At 35.9% G+C, this 19,744-nt stretch overlaps 1 protein-coding gene and 1 pseudogene across 1 annotated transcript in view; one reads left to right on the top strand and one right to left on the bottom strand.

The window, feature by feature from the left end:
* Positions 1–19,744, bottom strand: part of PIGK (phosphatidylinositol glycan anchor biosynthesis class K) — a 135,053-nt gene that overhangs the window by 100,221 nt on the left and 15,088 nt on the right. The window lies entirely within an intron of this gene.
* On the top strand, positions 8,717–9,578 carry LOC125965672 (protein tyrosine phosphatase type IVA 1-like; annotated as a pseudogene).

Genomic DNA, 19,744 nt, shown 5'->3' with positions numbered 1-19,744 from the left:
GTATTCTGCCCTTATATTATTAGAAATAAAACTCAAAAAACTGCACTGCAGAGACAGGAACTCAACAGCAACAAACATGTTACATAAGGGTTGAGCTAGGTAGCTATAGGCTCATATATGTAAGTCACATGGGGTTTAGTATAATACAATAATAAATAATATTTATTGAGCACTTGGTATATCTCCAGCATTGCACTAATAAAATAAGCACATTACAGGCATTATCTCATACATTATTTCCAAGATACATATTATTATCATACCTGTTTTACAGGTTATGAAACTGAGGCACAAAGAAGTTAAGTAACATGTCCCAGGTCACACAGCTAGTAAGTAGTGGAGTTTGAAGTCAAACCCATTTTGTGTGACATGAACCTTTGCTTTTAGTAATTCTGCATTACCCTGACAGTATGTGAACTGGAATTTGAAAGAATTTAATGGTGTGTTTTGTTTTATATTGATAATTTAATCAACTCAGATAATTAAGTTAAATGCATGCACTCATTATTGCTGTTCAATATTTATGGCAAATAACTAACATAAAATAGGCCCTTGAAATTCTAAATGGAACCATCCAGAGACCATAGCAAACTCTTAAATTGAAGAGCAGCACTAGGGTATGTAATTTCTCCTTTAAAAGTAGTAAGGTATAACTGAAAAATTTAAATGTCCACTTAAATGCAAAAATCAGAGAACAGAACATCAAAGAGATACAGAGGCTAATGTTCTAGACATTCTCCAATCAATTCTCTAAAGCCCCTGACTCTCTTCTTACAGAAAGGCATTGGGATTACATCCTGCTACTGGCCCTTCTCTCACCAACGTCTTTTCAGCCACCAAGCCTGCCATTTTCACTCTCAGCCATCTGCACCTGAACCTATAGCCTACACCTAAGTCTTGATTGCTCTTATCTCTGCTTCCAAACACTGCCCAATATTAACCACTCTTCCTATAATGGAGGAGGAGGTAAGCAGCAGAGGTGCCCCATCCACTCCTTCCCTTCTCTTATCAGAGCTAAAATTAGTATTGTGTAGACAAGTTTTCCATCTCTTTTTTCCTGTTTTCCATTGCTCACCTTCCCACTAACTATTTAGTTTACTGACTTAGTCAAGCACACCAGCTTCAAGGCTTGAAATTCAAATCTGTGCATTATATTAGCAAAACTACAAGTTATTATATTTCTCAAACCTTTTGGATGGCTCACAGAAATGGTCAAAATAACGAATGTTGCTGTGGGGAAGGCGCCTCCACTAACCCAATAGTCAAGTCACGGAATTGCCTGCGTCCACCTCTCTGTTCAACCAGCCGTTATGTCCTCTCCATGACCTCCTCCAGCTGGATTTTAGCTTGGACAAACCACTCTCCCTGTCTCACTGTTGGTCCACCACTGGAAAGAATAATTACCATGTGGCTGACAGGGTACTGGTGTTCCAGCCAGGGATCAGGCCTGAGCCTCTGAGGTGGGAGAACAGAATTCAGGACACTGGTCCACCAGAGACCACTCGGCCCCACATAATATCAACCAGTGAGAGCTCTCCCAGACATCCCTGTCTCAAAGCTAAGACCCAGCTCCACCCAAAGCCAGCAAGCTCCAGAGCTGGACGCCCCATGCCAAACAACTAGCAAGACAGGAACACAAGCCCACCCATTAGCAGAGAGGCTGCCTAAAATCATAATAAGGTCACAGACACCCCAAAAAACACCATTGGACACGGCCCTGCCCACCAGTAAGACAAGATCCAGCCCAACCCACAGGAACGCAGGCACCAGTCCCCTCCACCAGGAAGCCTACACAAACCACTGAAACAACCTTAGCCAACAGGGGCAGATGACAAAAACAACAGGAAGTACGAACCTGCAGCCTGTGAAAAGGAGACCCCAAACACGGTAAGTTAAACAAAATGAGAAGACAAAGAAATGTGAAGCAGATGCAGGAGCAAGGTAAAAACCCACCAGACCAAACGACTGAAGAGGAAATAAGCAGTCTACCTGAAAAAGAATTCAGAGTAATGATAGTAAAGATGATCCAAAATCTTGGAAATAGAATGGAGAAAATACAAGAAACGTTTAAAAGGACCTAGAAGAACTAGAGAGCTGACAAACAATGATGAACAAAAAAATAAATGAAATTAAAAATTCTCTACAAGGAATCAATAGCAGAATAACTGAGGCAGGAGAACAGATAAGTGACCTAGAAGATAAAATAGTGGAAATAACTACCGCAGAGCAGAATAAAGAAAAGAGAATGAAAAGAAATGAGGACAGCCTCTGGGACAACATTAAAGGCACCGACATTCGAATTATAGGGGTCCCAGAAGGAGAAGAGCAAAATAAAGGGACTGAGGATATATTTGAAGAGATTATAGTTGAAAACTTCCCTAACATGGGAAAGGAAATAGTCAATCAAGTCCAGGAAGCACAGAGAGTCCCATACAGGATAAATCCAAGGAGAAACCCTCCAAGACACATATTAATTACACTATCAAAAATTCAATACAAAGAAAAAATATTGAAAGCAGCAAGGGAAAAGCAACAAATAACATACAAGGGAATCCCCATAAGGTTATCAGCTGACCTTTCAGCAGAAACTCTGCAAGCCAGAAGGGAGTGGCAGGACATATTTAAAGTGATGAAAGGGAAAATCCTACAAACAAGATTACTCTACCCAGCAAGGTTCTCATTCAGATTTGATGGAGAAATTAAAACCTTTACAGACAAGCAAAAGTTAAGAGAATTTAGCACCGCCAAACCAACTTTATAATAAATGCTAAAGGAACTTCTCTAGGGAGGAAACACAACAGAAGGAAAAGACCTACAAAAACAAACCCAAAACAATTAAGAAAATGGTAACAGGAACATACATATCAATAATTACCTTAAATGTAAATGGATTAAATGCTCCAACCAAAATACACAGACTGGCTGAATGGATACAAAAACAAGACCCATATATATGCTGTCTACAAAAGACCCACTTTAGACCTAGGGACACATACAGACTGAAAGTGAGGGGATGGAAAAAGATACTCCATGCAAATGGAGATCAAAAGAAAGCTGGAGTAGCACTACTCATATCAGACAAAATAGACTTTAAAATAAAGACTATTATAAGAGACAAAAAAGGACACTACATAATGATCAAGGGATTGATCCAAGAAGAAGATATAACAATTGTAAATATTTATACACCCAACAGAGGAGCACCTCAATACATAAGGCAAATGCCAAAAACCATAAAAGTGGAAATCGACAGTAACACAGAAATAACATGGGACTTTAATACCCCATTTTCACCAATGGACATATCATCCAAAATGAAAATCAATAAGGAAACACAAGCTGTAAATGACACATTAAACAAGATGGAAAACTACAGGCCAATATCACTGATGAACATAGATGCAAATATCCTCAACAAAATACTAGCAAACAGAACCCAACAGCACATTAAAAGGATCATACACCATGATCAAGTGGGGTTCACGCCAGGAACACAAGGATTCTTCAATATACACAAATCAATCAATGTGATACACTGTATTAACAAACTGAAGCATAAAAACCACGTGATAATCTCAATAGATGCAGAAAAAGCTTTTGACAAAATTCAACACCCATTTATTATAAAAACTCTCCAGAAAATGGGCATAGAGGGAACCTACCTCAACATAATAAAGGCCATATATGACAAACCCACAGCCAACATCGTTCTCAATGGCGAAAAACCGAAACCATTTCCTCTAAGATCAGGAACAAGACAAGGTTACCCACTCCCACCACTATTATTCAACACGGTTTTGGAAGTTTTAGGCACAGCAATCAGGGAAGAAAAAGAAATAAAAGGAATCAAATTGGAAAAGAAGTACGCTGTCACTGTTTGCAGATGACATGATACTATACATAGAGAATCCTAAAGATGCTACCAGAAAACTACTAGAGCTAATCAAGAATTTGGTAAAGTAGCATGATACAAAATTAATGTACAGAAATCTCTTGCATTCCGATACACTATGAAAAATCTGAAAGAGAAATTAAGGAAAACTCCCATCTACCACTGCAACAAAAAGAATAAAATACCTAGGAATATACCTACCTAAGGAGACAAAAGACCTGTATGCAGAAAACTATAAGACACTGATGAAAGAAATTAAAGACGATATAAACAGATGCAGAGATATACCATGTTCTTGGATTGGAAGAATCAACATTGTGAAAATGATTATACTACCCAAAGCAATCTACAGATTCAATGCAATCCCTATCAAACTACCAATGGTATTTTTAACAGAACTAGAACAAAAAGTTTCACAATTTGTATGGAAACACAAAAGACCCCATATAGCCAAAGCAATCTTCAGAATGAAAAATGGAGCTGGAGGAATCAGGTTCCCTGACTTCACACTATACTACAAAGCTAAAGTAATCAAGACAGTATGGTGCTGGCACAAAAACAGAAATATAGATCAATGGTACAGGATAGAAAACCCAGAGATAAACACACGCACATATGGTCACCTTATTTTTGATAAAGGAGGCAAGAATATACAATGGAGAAAAGACAGCCTCTTCAATAAGTGGTGCTGGGAAAACTGGACAGCTACATGTAAAAGAATGAAATTAGAACACTCCCTAACACCATACACAAAAATAAACTCAAAATGGATTAAAGACCTAAATGTAAGACCAGACACTATAACACTCTTAGAGGAAAACATAGGCAGAACACTCTATGACATAAATCAGAGCAAGATCCTTTTTGACCCACCTCCTAGAGAAATGGAAATCAAACCAAAAATAAACAAATGGGACCTTATGAAACTTAAAAACTTTTACACAGCAAAGGAAACCATAAACAATACGAAAAGACAATCCTCAGAATGGGAGAAAATATTTGCAAACAAAGCAACTGACAAAGGATTAATCTCCAAAATTTACAAGCAGCTCATGCAGCTCAATATCAAAAAAACAAACAACTCAATTCAAAAATGGGCAGAAGACCTAAACAGACATTTCTCCAAAGGAGATATACAGATCGCCAACAAACACATGAAAGAATGCTCAACATCACTAATCATTAGAGAAATGCAAATCAAAACTACAATGAGGGGCTTCCCTGGTGGCGCAGTGGTTGAGAGTCCGCCTGCTGATGCAGGGGACACGGGTTCGTGCCCCAGTCCGGGAAGATCCCACGTGCCACGGAGCGGTTAGACCCGTGAGCCATGGCCGCTGAGCCTGCGCATCCGGAGCCTGTGCTCCGCAATGGGAGAGGCCACAACAGTGAGAGGCCCGCGTACCGCAAAAAAAAAAAACTACAATGAGGTATCACCTCACACCTGTCAGAATGGCGATCATCAAAAAATCTACAAACAATAAATGCTGGAGAGGGTGTGTGGAGAAAAGGGAACCGTCTTGCAATGATGGTGGAATGTAACTTGATACAGCCACTATGGAGAACAGTATGGAGGTTCCTTAAAAAACTAAAAATAGAACTACCCTATGACCCAGCAATCCCACCACTGGGCATATACCCTAAGAAAACCATAATTCAAAAAGAGTCATTACCACAATGTTCATTGTAGCTCTATTTACAATAGCCAGGACATGGAAGCAACCTAAGTGTCCATCGACAGAGGAATGGATAAAGAAGATGTGGCACATATATACAATGGAACATTACTCAGCCATAAAAAGAAACGAATTGAGTTATTTGTAGTGAGGTGCGTGGACCTGGAGACTGTCATACAGAGCGAAGTAAGTTAGAAAGAGAAAAACCAATACCGTATGCTAATACATATATCTGGAATCTAAAAAAAAAAAAAAAAAAAAAAAACTGGTTCTGAAGAACCTAGGGGCAGGACAGGACAGGAATAAAGATGCAGACGTTGAGAATGACTTGAGGACACAAGGAGGGGGAAGAGTAAGCTGGAATGAAGTGAGAGAGTAGCACTGACATATATACACTACCAAATGTAAAATAGATAGCTAGTGGGAAGCAGCCACATAGCACAGGGAGATCAGCTCAGTGTTTTGTGACCACCTAGAGGGGTGGGATAGGGAGGGTGGGAGGGAGACGCAAGAGGGAGGGGCTATGGGGATATATGTATACATATAGCTGATTCACTCTGTTATACAGCAGAAACTAAAACAACATTGTAAAGCAATTATACTCCAATAAAGATGTTAATTTAAAAAAAGGAAGAAAGAAAATAAGATCTAGATAGGGGAAAATAACTGGCAAAATATTTTTAAAAGGCATATATATAGGAAATTGGGGGTAGATGGTGTTCCAATTTTTAAAAGAGAAAACTAAAAGGCTTTTTTTACAAATTTTTTAAATTGGCATATTTGAAAAGGTGTACTAATATTACTATTCTAATAACAATAACGAGGAGCTAGTAATAAGGAAAAGCTAAAAAATTGCTTGTACTCAAAAGTTACCATTTTGGTTTCCTAGTGAATGGTTAAATTCAGTGTAAAATGTGCATAATAATAAGACTGGCATGACCCAAAGGTGCATTTATTGGGGTCCACTAAATTTGTTTTTTTATTCTAGCTGTAATAGCATTAGATGCTAATGGTTTCCTGGAAAAACAGTCATCAATATTAGATAAAACTTTCTTACCTTACCATTCCCTCTAGAAATTATTTGTCTATTTTTATCAGAGGAATGTGTGATAAATAAATAAAGCATAATATTAAGCTTTGTGCAATAAATGACATACTAATGAAACAGAAATAACCTGAGTAGAGTGTTATGAAGCAGTTTGTAAAATTTAAAGTACTGGATCAAATGCAGTTAATTCGAAGAACAATTAAAGGTATTGAGCTCTGTATTTAGTTGTTCAGAAAAAATAACATTTTAAATTCACTGGCAACATTCAGTTAATAAAGTTAATAAAAGAAAAAAAAAGAATATTGCATCCACTGATCTAGTATAACCTACTTTTGTCAAAAGACACAGGATACAATTGGATATATTGTATACAATCCATCATAATGGAAATCAATATATGCAATCTTTCTCATATTCTCATGTTTAACAAAAATTTTACTTTTGTTATTTTTCCAGTAATGGTCTGTACTGACCTAATCAGTCTCCCCAACTCATCTACTTTTATGACAAGTATCTTGGAATCTTGCTTAACATCAGTAGATTTTAGCAGTCTATATGTAACCTCACTAGGATGCTACAAAGTTTCCTAGGACTTGACCACAATGCCTGAACTGCACATTTTGCGTGCAAAATATATGCAAACATCATTAATAAGCCTTCTCTGGTACATTTCTATTCTCGAATAGCAAGTAAATGAAAAGGTCCTCTTAATTTCTCTGGGCACGAAGAAAGATATTCTTAAGAATTAAGTTCAGATATTCTTTTCTTTAAGAAGACTTGGATGGCTATGCTTCTGAGGTATCAGTGTTTTAAAATCTATTTGGCAAAGAATAAAATACAGAGACACAACACGGATAGTGAAGAGTATTTTACTACCACTTCTGTTCTTCAATTCGATCAAAAAGTCAACTAGGACAAAAATTAAAGAGGAAAAATATAAATGGAGACTATGACAGACAAAAGGATAATTAACTGGAAGATAATAATAAATCTCAATTTAATATATTTCAACAATTTTTAAAGCATTATAATGGTGTTAACTGACATAAATTTGATTTAACCATTCCATATTAAATTGTACACTTACTATTTTACCCAAGTTATCAACTTTGGAGTTCATATTTCAATAAGATTATAAAAACATAAGATTAGAAGCTATGGAAAAATGGAAACAAGGTAAGATGACAAGATGATGGAAACAAATATTTGTTGAGTTTACTGTGTGACAGGCATTGTGCTGCGGTCTTTTCAGATACTTGATTCTCACTAAATCACAACAATCCCGTGAAGACTATTATTGTGTCCATTCTAAAGATAAGGAAATTCAGCGAGGGCAGATCACTTGCCCAAAGCTGCATGACTAGTAAGCAGAAGAGATGAGATTTGATTTCAAAGTCCACACACTTTCCACCCATTACTACATTCTTTGGCAGAATGGAATACATTGCCTTTCACTCCACTTTCACTCCCAAATAGTGAGCAGAGCCAAAAGAAAATCTGTAATAATTTCTATACTCGCATCAACAAATATTAAGGGGACATCACCTTCCTCATAAAAATCTCATTTCAGTATTTCCATTGTTCATGACTCAATGAAATTTATCCTTTAAACTTCATTACAAATATTTTTAAAACTTTAAATATGCAAATCATTTAATTTTAGAGCTACAGATTTTAAGTCTGTTTTCACCTTTAAAAAAACTGAAAAATATTCCCAAAGTTGTCTTTTAATAATGATAAAATCAGACAAAGAATGCTTGGGGAATGGAACGTTCTGATGTCAACTATTTTTCAAAACCCAATACCTGCCTGCTGCCTGTCAACACCTGCACTGTCTCCACCCTGCAACCGACCACCACGGCGCCCCGCCCTGCAGCTGCAACCGCAGCTGCCTGTGTCGCTGCCACTTTGGTACCCACTGCATGATTAGGCCACAGTTTTCAATGAGTAAACATAATCCTTTCTGTCATCACACATTTACGGAGTTTCTGAAGGTCAGTGAAGATTACTGCCAAGCACAGCACGACCTTTATGAGGACATAAGAGCTGTAGAAATTCATTACCACCTCCACCAAGAAGCCGCATAAGAGCAGTTACCTGGACACAAAAGTGTTGAACTGAAATCCACAGAGCATTTTCCAGTTCTGACCTAGACAGGGTGAGCCTCAAAACACTTCCTCTCTATTGCTCAGTATTACAGGATTGAAGACTTTCTTCTTCTTAGGAGGTTCATCTCATTCCCCATTATTCCCAACTTCATACTCAAAGCACTGAGAATTTCAAGTGGAATAAGCTGAAGTTTCTTTACATCATTTCTGTATTCAATTTGTTTAATTCTTTCATAGCCCTAATGAGTATTTTTTGACTAAATTAACATGTCTTGCATGAACTGCCCAACTCCCACTGAAGGCACATACAAAAACATTTTTCTTATTATACACAATCCAACCAAAGAGACCTTGAACAAAGTTATTGAGAAACTTAAGAAATATGGATTACCACAATAGTAAGAGTATGTGAAGCAATGTATGACGACACTGCTCTTATGGAAAAAGAAGGCATCCATGTTCTTGACTGGCCTTTTCATGAAGGTGCACCACCATCCAAGCTTATTGTTGATGGCTAGTTATGTCTTGTGAAATCAAGTTTTATGAAGAACCTGGTTACTAATCTGCTGTTCACCGTGTTGCAAGCCTTGGAACAGCTCCACTGCTTGTTGCCCTAGCATTAATAGAAGGCAGAATGAAACAGGAAGATGCAGTACAGGTCAGAAAACAAAAGCAGCATGGAGATTTTAACATCAAGCAGCTTTTGTACTTAGAGAAGTATCATTCTCAAATGTGTTTGTGCTGCAAAGACTTCAATGGTCAATAAAACTGAGGTGTCTGATGCTGTTGTCTTGGAAGTAGAACTTCAAACAGGACCTAATTTGTTGCACATATTAGCCAAGAAGTTGGCTCAGTGAACAAGTCTAATGAAGCTTTTACAAGAGTATTGAAAAGCAATTTTACCAGTTTACCTGCTTGACAGAACTTCTATGTTTAGGTTACGATCAACGTATTTGGACACTTAGCAAAAGATTCTTGCTGTTCAGCATTTCAAATTTGTTTATCATTTGTTCCAATTCCTGAACTCATGCAGTACTGAGTTATAAGTCTTTAAATCTATTCCCAGCCAGAATCTTTTCAATGCATAAGAAATTTAGGAAGATTAGGTACCAAGATATCCAGTGTAACACTTGTATGTTTTTTATTATCATATAGAACTAAAACCCTAGGAACTAAGAATACTCTAGATCTTATGTGGTTTACTGCTTCAGTCATTTCTTACATTGAAAGCAGGGCCTATATAGTTATTTCCTTGCTCACTTTACATTTACATTTGCCCACATTCATACCAGTATACATCAGGTTTGCATAACCATTGATTTTTGTTAAATTTTTTACCAAGTCATATGGTGTTATTTAATATCTTTCCATGAATATCATTTGTGCTGTTATGGAAAATCTACATTTTGAAAAGCTACATTGTATATAGAAGTATATCTTTAACATCTCCAAGCAAAAAAGCTTTACAATTATTTTAATGTTTGCACTTTTGTGTGCCACTTAACAGGAAGAGCCTAAAAAGGAACAGGAGAGGGCTATTAAATATTTCTAGTAAGATACTGCCTTTACCTTGTATAGAATATGTAGAATATGCTCTTTAATTTAGTAAATATTTTTTAAAGATAAAGATGTTTTGTTATTGTAGCTAATTCTTAGTCATAAAATATTTGAAATTCTTGTTATTTTTCCATACCTATTGGAAGTTGTTTACCAGCTATTATTTTTGTTTGAAATGTGCTTTTATTTCTTCTCTTCCCAACCTCCCTTTTAAAAAAAAGAAGTGGGGACGTCCCTGGTGGTGCAGTGGTTAAGAGTCCGCCTGCCAGTGCAGGGGACAAGGGTTCAATCCCTGGTCTGGGAAGATCCCACATGCCACGGAGCAACTAAGCCCATGTGCCACAAATACTGAGCCTGCGCTCTGGAGCCCACGAGCCACAACTACTGAGCCCGTGCTCCGCAACAAGAGAAGCCACCACAATGAGAAGCCCAAGCACTGCAACGAAGAGTAGTCCCTGCTTGCCCCAACTAGGTAACTCCTGTGCACAGCAGTGAAGACCCAACGCAGCCAAAAATAAATAAATAAATAATTTTTTTTTTAAAGTGGGTTTCTGCTAGTGAACTGAGCAGACATCTAATTTTTCTATGCCTTTTGAGCTGTGTAACTCAATACTTGGATACTTGATAGTTTATTATGAAACTGATCAAATGGTGATGTATATTAATGTTAGTTTGACCACATACTTATATTGTCTTGTAATATGTAGTTATAGTTCTATGAGACAAATAATTTGTCAGTGTTCACCAGTTTGTAAAAACCTAGTGCGAGAGCTAAACATCTAAATAAATAATGAAATGGAAAAAAAAAAAAGACAATATCTAAACTACTTTCTTGTATAAGTATAATCAATCTACTAAATAAAAATCTTTATCAGTATATCAAAGCTAACATTTGAATATCTATTATTAAATATAACAAAATAGATAGAAAAAGTACAGAATATTAAGTTAGCTTTTACTTGTCCAGAATAAATCTGAAAATATATTTGTAGAACAAGCTCCCTAATATGATTTTATTTGATTGTCCTTTGCTTCCAGTATGGTAGAAAAAAACTGACAGTTTAGGTAAATTAAGTTCTGATTAATATGGGTTTTACTTTCTGAAATAACATATCTGAATTTCATGATTTGAAGCCTTGGAGATGGATATAATTAAATATAAGTTAATGGGTAGGTATAAGGATTTAATGTCAGGGTACCTTTTACTGAATTGAGTAATCTCCCACTCATGCTCAGGTCAAATTTTTAGAAATCATTAATATAAAACTCTGTGAAATATCTTTTCTACAAAGAAATCAAATTATGTTCACAAATGTTAATTTCACTTATCCTTTTAACATCCCTGAGTCAGATATAACATGACAGCGAATTACAACATTGTTTGTATCAATTCTCCACTAGAAGTTCTCAGAAATTTCTTAGAAATACTTATTATTATTACCACTTTCCATGTTGAAATGTCAAGTTGAGTCTGACTTATTTTGAGGTCACTCCCACTGTCACCAGCCAAGCACTTAGGTTTTTCATGGAAGTTATAGTTCACTCCTCTACCCTTTTCTCTTCCTTGTATCCCCACATCAGTTGAAATTACAAAAATTGGCAAGTGTATTCTAAACACCATATGCTCTCAATATATATTTTGTTGGTTGGAAAAGGGAAAGAGGAAGAAAGAAAGGAGAAAAGAAAGAAGAAAGGAAAAGAAGTAAATTAAATTAGTGTGTATCCCACCCCCACCAACTGTCTTTCTTCCTTCGTATTTCTCAGACCAACCTAGCACCTACCCAAAGTTATATGACATCAAACGTATCAGGCTCCTTTTATTGGTTCCCCAATACAGTTGTTCCTGGGTATCTGCAGGGGGTTGGTTCCAGGAATCCCTATGAACATCCACAGATGTTCTAGTTCTTTATATAAAATGACTTGGTATTTGCATGTTAACCTACACAGCAATATCCTCCCTGTGCTTTAAATCATCTCTAGATTATTTACAATAATATCTCATTGTGGTTTCCTTTCCATTTCCCTGATGCTTAATGATGTTAAGCACCTTTTCATGTACTTATTGGCCAGCCGTATGTCTTCTTTGGAAAATGTCTATTCAGATCCTCTGCTCATTTTTGATTGGATTGTTTGGTTTTTTGCTATTGAGTTTACGAGTTCTTTATATATTTTGATCACTAACCCCTTATCAGACATATGATTTGCAAATATTTTCTCCTATTCAGTAGACTGCCTTTTCATTTTGTGGATGGTTTCCTTTTGTACAGAAGCTTTTTAGTTTGATGTAGTCCCACTTGTTGATTTTTGCTTTTGTTGCCTTTGGTTTTGACGTCAAATCCAAAAAATCATCACCAAGACCAACATCAAACAGCTTACTGCCAGTGTTTTCCTCTAGGAGTTTTATGGTTTCAGGTCTTACGTTCAAGTCTTTAATCCATTTTAAGTTTATTTTTATATATATTTTTATATATCTTTTACATGTAGCTGTTTAGTTTTCCCAACACCATTTATTGAAGAGACTGTCCTTTCCCCATTGTATATTTTTAGCTCCTCTGTCGTAAACTAACTGATCATATATGTGTGGATTTATTTCTGGGCTCTCTATTCTGTTCCATTGGTCTATGCATCTGTTTTTATGCAATACTATACTGCTTTGATTATTATGGCTTTTTAATATAGTTTGAAATCAGGGCGTGTGATGCCCCCAGATTTTTTCTTCTTTCTCAAGACTGCTTTGGCTATTTGGGGTCTTTTGTGGTTTTATACAAACTTTAGGGTTGTTTTTTCTATTTCTGTGAAAAATGCCATTGGAATTTTGATATGGATTACACTCGGTAGTACAGACACTTAGGTAGTACACACTGCTTTAGGTAGTACAGACATTTTAACAGTATTAATTCTTACACAGACTATCTTTCCACTTATTTGTGTATTCTTCAATTTCTTTCATTAATGTCTTATAGTTTTCAGCATACAAGTCTTTTACCTCCTTGGTTAAATTTATTCCTAAGTATTTTATTGTTCTTGATGGAACTGTTTTCTTAATTTCTCTTTCTGATAGTTCATTATTAGTAGAGGCATAAGAGATTTTCATATATTGATTTTGTATCCTGCAATTTTACTGATTTTGTTTATTAGTTCTAACAATTTTTTGGTGGAGTCTCTTTAGTGTCTTCTATACATAACAGTATGTCATCAGCAAATAGAGACAGTTTAAGAGCTTGAACTCTTAAACACTATGCTAAATGCCTCCAATCTAACTTGTGATTTATTTGCATTTACAACACAATCCTTGGAAGCCACTGAATCTTAAATTGGTTTATAATTGATTTTAAAATAATCATTCAGCAAGACTATTTAACAAGGCCATCACAAATACTTAGGAAATCAAGTTATTGCACATTCTGACATAAAAACTTGACATAAGACGCCAACAGGTGCACTCTATTGGAGGGCCAATGTGAAAATAAAAATAATTTTCTGAGTTATTTTCAAACTAAAATAGATGGACAGCTCTAAAGAAAGCTTATCATAGGAGAAAGCTCTGAAGACAAGCTACTGTAATTTTGGTAAGGTTATTAGATTACTATTTACAATAGTAAATCCAGTATACCGAGTTATCCTGCAAACATCAACGTCCTAAGATGTATCAACAGTTATACTTATTTTTAATTAATTGCTTTCATTTATCCTTTTTCTTCAATATTTCACTTATTTCTACTGATGAATTGGGCAACACAATATAATATAATCATTATACAAGAATTCTAGCATTAGGTCTGCCACCACACAGTTGTTGACCTTAAACGTCACTTTACCTCTCAGGAACACATTTTTCTCATGTGTAAAATAAAGGATTTCCCCGGACTACTAATTTTGAGGTCTTTAAAGACAACTTTTATCCCCAAATTTTCAAATATGAAAAACTTTTGAAGAATAAAAAAAAAAATTTATGGTACAAAGATTTTAAAGGAAGAAAACTGTCATTTAGATTTTATGGCTACCAAAAGAGAATTTACAGTCAAATTATTAAAATTAATAAGAGTTCAGTGAGTTGCTAGACCAATACACAAAAACCAACTGCATGTGCCTCAGAAGTAAGAAAATGTATTTTTAAAAGGTACCACTTACAGTATCAACCAAAAAAATATGACAACTAAAAATTCTACCAAAAACTAAAAATTATAAAGCTTGGACTTCCCTGGTGGTGCAGTGGTTAAGAATCCACCTGCCAATGCAGGGGACACGGGTTCGAGCCCTGGTCTGGGAAGATCCCACATGCCGTGGAGCAACTAAGCCCGTGTGCCACAATTACTGAGCCTGTGCTCTAGAGCCCGCAAGCCACAATTACTGGGCCTGCATGCCACAACTACTGAAGCCTGCATGCCTACAGCCCGTGCTCTGTGACAAGAGAAGCCACCCCAATGAGAAGCCCACACACCACAACAAAGAGTAGCCCCTGCTCGCAGCAACTAGAGAAAGCCTGCACGCAGCAATGAAAACCCAATGCAGCCAAAAATAAATAAATAAATAAATAAATAAATTTATTTATTTTTTTAAAAAAGTCAATATGTTTTAAAAAAACAAAAACAAAATTATAAAGCTTAGTTGAAAGAGGTTAAACACATAATTAAATGTACATATACCTTATTCATAAATTGAATAAAATTGAATGATAAAATACCATAAAGAAGCCCATTCTCTCTAAATTAATCTAAAACTCACTGCAATGCAAATGAAAATCCCAAAAGGATTTTAAGAACTTGACAAGCTGATTGTAAACTTAATATGGAAGAACAAGACCCCAAGACAATTCAAAAGAAGACCAAAGTCAAGGAAATCAAATTCCCAGATATGAAGATAGTGTCAGGAATGAAGACGTTGTGGTATTGATGAAAAATAAGCATCTCTCACTTCTTCAACAGCCCAAAACCCTTCTATCTATTTACAAATCAATAAAGAAATTTCCCCTTTGCTCCATAAAACCCTTAATGGTCTCCTTAGTCTTCAATATGGATCTTATTATCTAAACATAAAAGAATGATAGGAGTGGCCAAAATGCTCCTTTTAGCATTGTCACTATTCTCCTCCTCAGAGCACATTTCAGCTTCTTAACTATTCTAAACGTTTACCTATTCAAGATATTATGCACTTCACCAAGAATATCACGTGGAGTGGCAGACAGATCAGCTGCCAACGTGAGAATAAAATGACAGACTGCTCAGAATACGTATCTATATTCAAACACTATTATTTGTAGTTTTACAAAGTATATGAGGAAAAAAAACTGTTGGGAAATGACAGAAGACAAGAAGCAGAACACTCAAAGGCATGAGTTAATATTATCTTGACAATAACTATGATAATATATCACAAATTATTTACAAAGCATATTTATTACTGTTCAGTTCTTTTGTTCACAAAAAAGGAGGTGAAATCATAAAATAAAAATAGTAATAAAGTTTTAACTATATATTTAATTATTGAGAAAATTTTATAAATTAACTGTAATGGTTTAAAAAACATCACTCAGTAACCTCCATGTACAGGGTACTCTGCAAAGTTCTACATAGTGACACAAAGGAAAGAAAGCTATATGGGTAGGAAAGGACAGCACAGAGGATATTCTAAGTGTTCTAAGTGGGATGAATGGTTAAAAAAAAATAGAAATAGCAGTGAATAAATATTATGTAGTAAACATCATAACAAATCAACAAATGAACACAGTAAGTTGTAATTAACAAAGCAGTAAAGACTGAACACTGGTTGAAATTTTTGGATTTTTTAGAGAAACAACAGTCACTGCAGGTTCTTAATCATGGGAGTTAAAAGATAAAAGCAGTGTCTGAGAAAGATAATTCTGACAGCTGTGTGTAGGATGGGCTGGAGGGGGAAAGAGACTAGAGACAGGGAATAAACAGCTACAAAGCTGCTGAAGTACAGAAGCATGAAGTACATGAAGCATGAAATCATGAAGACTTAGAAAATAGTAAAAACTATGGAAAAAATAGGAAAATGGGAAGATGCTCCTTATATTATTCAATTAATATGAATGATTTTCACAAGCACCACATTCAACATGTAGATATACACTTTTTAATTAAATAAGGTATTAAATGATCAGTGTGCATAATTTTACCAACCTCTATAGGACTGTCATAAGAATAACATGAGATCATGTTATTAAAAGAATTCTCTAATTGTAAATATTACATAAATATTACCTGTTGTAATTTCTTAGGGAGGAGATAGCTGTGAAATAATTGAAATGCTCCAGCCATAAAGTCCAAACACCTGAATTCAAATTCTGGTTCTATTATGTAACAGTGCCTTTAATGTACCTTAAGCAAGTCATTTAACCATTCTGAGTAACCATTTTTAATATGTAAAAAGGGGGGGGAGGGGATTCTCTCATAAAAGTTCAAGGAATAAATAATTCTTTATAAAATCCCTAACACAGTATCTGAATTATGGTGGACAGTGGATAGTGAATGTGTGTTGCAGGGGGGATGGAGGAGGAGGCCAAAAGTAGGGGTCCATTTTGCCTGACCTTATCGGAAAGTCACAAGCATCTCCAATGAACCGTAATAACCATGCCCTTCTCCATATTGTTTTAATGAGAAATTATACAAGAAAATTCCTGAAGTATCTTATTAATGTTCCCCCGTACACAATATCTTCTTATGTATAAGATCAAATCCACAGCAGAATAAAAAATAACTGTCAAAAAGCGAGACGGTGGCATGGACATATATACGCTACCAAACGTGGGGTGGATGGCTGGTGGGAGGCGGTCGCATGGCACAGGGAGATCAGCTCAGTGCTTTGTGACCAACTGGAGAGGTGGGATGGGGAGGGTAGTGGGGGGAAGACACAGGAGGGAAGAGATATGGGAACATATGTGTGTGTATGGCTGATTCACTTTGTTGTAGGGCAGAAGCTAGCACACCACTGTGGAGCAATTATACTCCAATAAAGATATAAAAAATAAATAAATAAAAACTGTCAAAAGCTATATTACCAATCTGATTTTTAAAACAACAATAACAGGCAGTTAGTGATTTTTTTTCTTTTTTAATTTACAACATTACCAGAATTTACATTTCTAATTCTAATATTTATTACTTGAGAAAGAAGTTAAAAAGAATAAGAGACCAAAAACTCAAAAGTGCATTCTGAGGGAATTTAAACAGTAGGAAGATAGGGAATAACCTGTCTTCGGCAAGGCTCTATACACTTCTCATAGAAAGAAATGAATCTGAAGTTCCCTGGTGAGATCACCCCACCCATGGATCCCAAAAGTAGGAGTCAGGGAATAGTTTATAAAATCTACTATAGGGCACTTTTAGCTCAGTGCAGCTTAAGAATAAAGATCTAGGGCTTCCCTGGTGGCGCAGTGGTTGAGAGTCCGCCTGCCGATGCAGGGGACATGGGTTCGTGCCCCGGTCCGGGAAGATCCCACATGCCGCGGAGCGGCGTGAGCCATGGTCGCTGAGCCTGCGTGTCCGGAGCCTGTGCTCCGCAACAGGAGAGGCCACAACAGTGAGAGGCCCGCGTACCGCAAAAAAAAAAAAAAAAAAAGAATAAAGATCTAAAGAAACTATAAATAAGCAATATTCATATATATTTCCTTTCTAATCTAGACCAATTAGGTTCCACTTAACTAGGGATCTTTAGCATACTATTCATTCATTCAACTCTGCACAATATATTACAGAATGTACTGGGAGGAATACAAATATAGTATCAGAACTTACCTTGAAGAAATAAGATCAATACATACAAAAAAGTGCCATGATAGAAGTACAAATAAAATATTTATGCAAGAAGGACTGAGAAAGCGTTAGGGAATGTATGAAGTGAATTTGGGCATAGGAAAACTAGAAAGGAGGGTGGAAGGAAAAGACTGTAGACGGAAGGACCAGTGTAAGGCAATGACAGAGGCCCAAACAGAGACTTATAAGAAGGTATTGGTTAGAGCATAAGGAATTGAAATTAAATGATCAGAATATTAGATATGGACAGACTGCAAAAGCCTTGAGTTCCAGCATAAGGGATTTGAACTTTATTTTGCATACCCTAAGAGTTTATGAGTAAGGGGAGATGAATAAAGGTTTAAATTAAGAATATTAATCTCACATAATGATTAAAATACAGAGTAAGGGAAAAAATAGTGTCAGAAAAGCTACTGGACCATCAATGAGTCGCTTTGCTGTACAGCAGAAATTAACACAACATTGTAAATCAACTCTACTTCAAAAAAAAAAAAGAAAAAGAAAAAGAAAAGCTACTGGATTTAACTATAGAAATAGTTTATCAGATAGGGATCGTTACAAAAACTCATATCCACCCAACTCGTAGCAGAGCTATATCATATTTTAAGAAAAATTATATACACATTTAACTCCATAAACTTAATTCTTATGAATTGAGCCAAAAAAAATAAAAGGAAAGACAGACTTCATCCACCCTATTACTCAATGCATTTATTCCCCAAAGTAAACATGAGATGAGATGGGAGCTACAATTCTACATTCCCTCAGTCTCAATTCCCATGTGCCTCTCACAGCATGAGCATCACAATTCTAGTGTTAAAGATATGGCCATTTTTCATAAAACATGTCCCTTAATCCTAAGTGAACCACTTCATCAAATGTTCCACCAAAGAAAAAGAAAACAGTAATTTGCTCTAGCACTGCTCTAAAACTGCTATGTTAGACTTGATGAAAGATAATACTATATTGTGCTTTATGTGCTATTTAAGAAACTTCACAAGAAAAATTTTAGCTAAATTTTTGCTTCACATACTGACTTTAGAACCTAAGCCCTGCTTAATGCCTTTTCGCTTCCTCATCTTAAGCATTTAAAGTGTACTGGAGGTAGCAAAACAGGGATTTAGTCTAAAACAAGTATTTGAGGACATAAAATTTCCTAAAAATAGTGAAATGTTTCAGGAAGCTAAAACCAGGCAAAGAAAAACAAAATCTCTGAGGGTGGGTAAGGTTACAGAAAGCATGGGCACAAAGCGCAAGACACCTGAACTCCATGGAACCTACGTATGAAAAGGATAATAGATAAGGTGGAGGGTAATTATGAACCACTTATGAGCACGTCTTTTTATTTTCCCCCATAACCATTAAGATCCCCTCTCTGAATCAATATTTTGATACAGTATTATAAAATTCTGACAACTTATGTATTAAAAAGTCTTTTTTAACATTTGCTAAAAACTAGACTAACACACTTTAGAAGACAGAAATGTTTTTAAAGTACAGACTTGTGTTTGTTTTGCCTAACTGGTTAAAGTATTTCCAAGTCACAAGTTTATTTATCCAATACCTACTGAGCACTACTATGTGCCAAGTACTGTGCTAGATGCTAGAAGTACAAAGTGAAATAAAATATAATCCTTGTTCCCTTCAAGGAGTTTATAATCTAATGAGGGAGACATACTATAATTAGTATA

This window comes from Orcinus orca, chromosome 1 (assembly GCF_937001465.1).
Source record: "Orcinus orca chromosome 1, mOrcOrc1.1, whole genome shotgun sequence".
NCBI classification, from domain to species: Eukaryota; Metazoa; Chordata; class Mammalia; order Artiodactyla; family Delphinidae; genus Orcinus; species Orcinus orca.
Note: the sequence above shows the minus strand (reverse complement) of the source record. Positions and strands in the feature narration are given on the sequence as shown.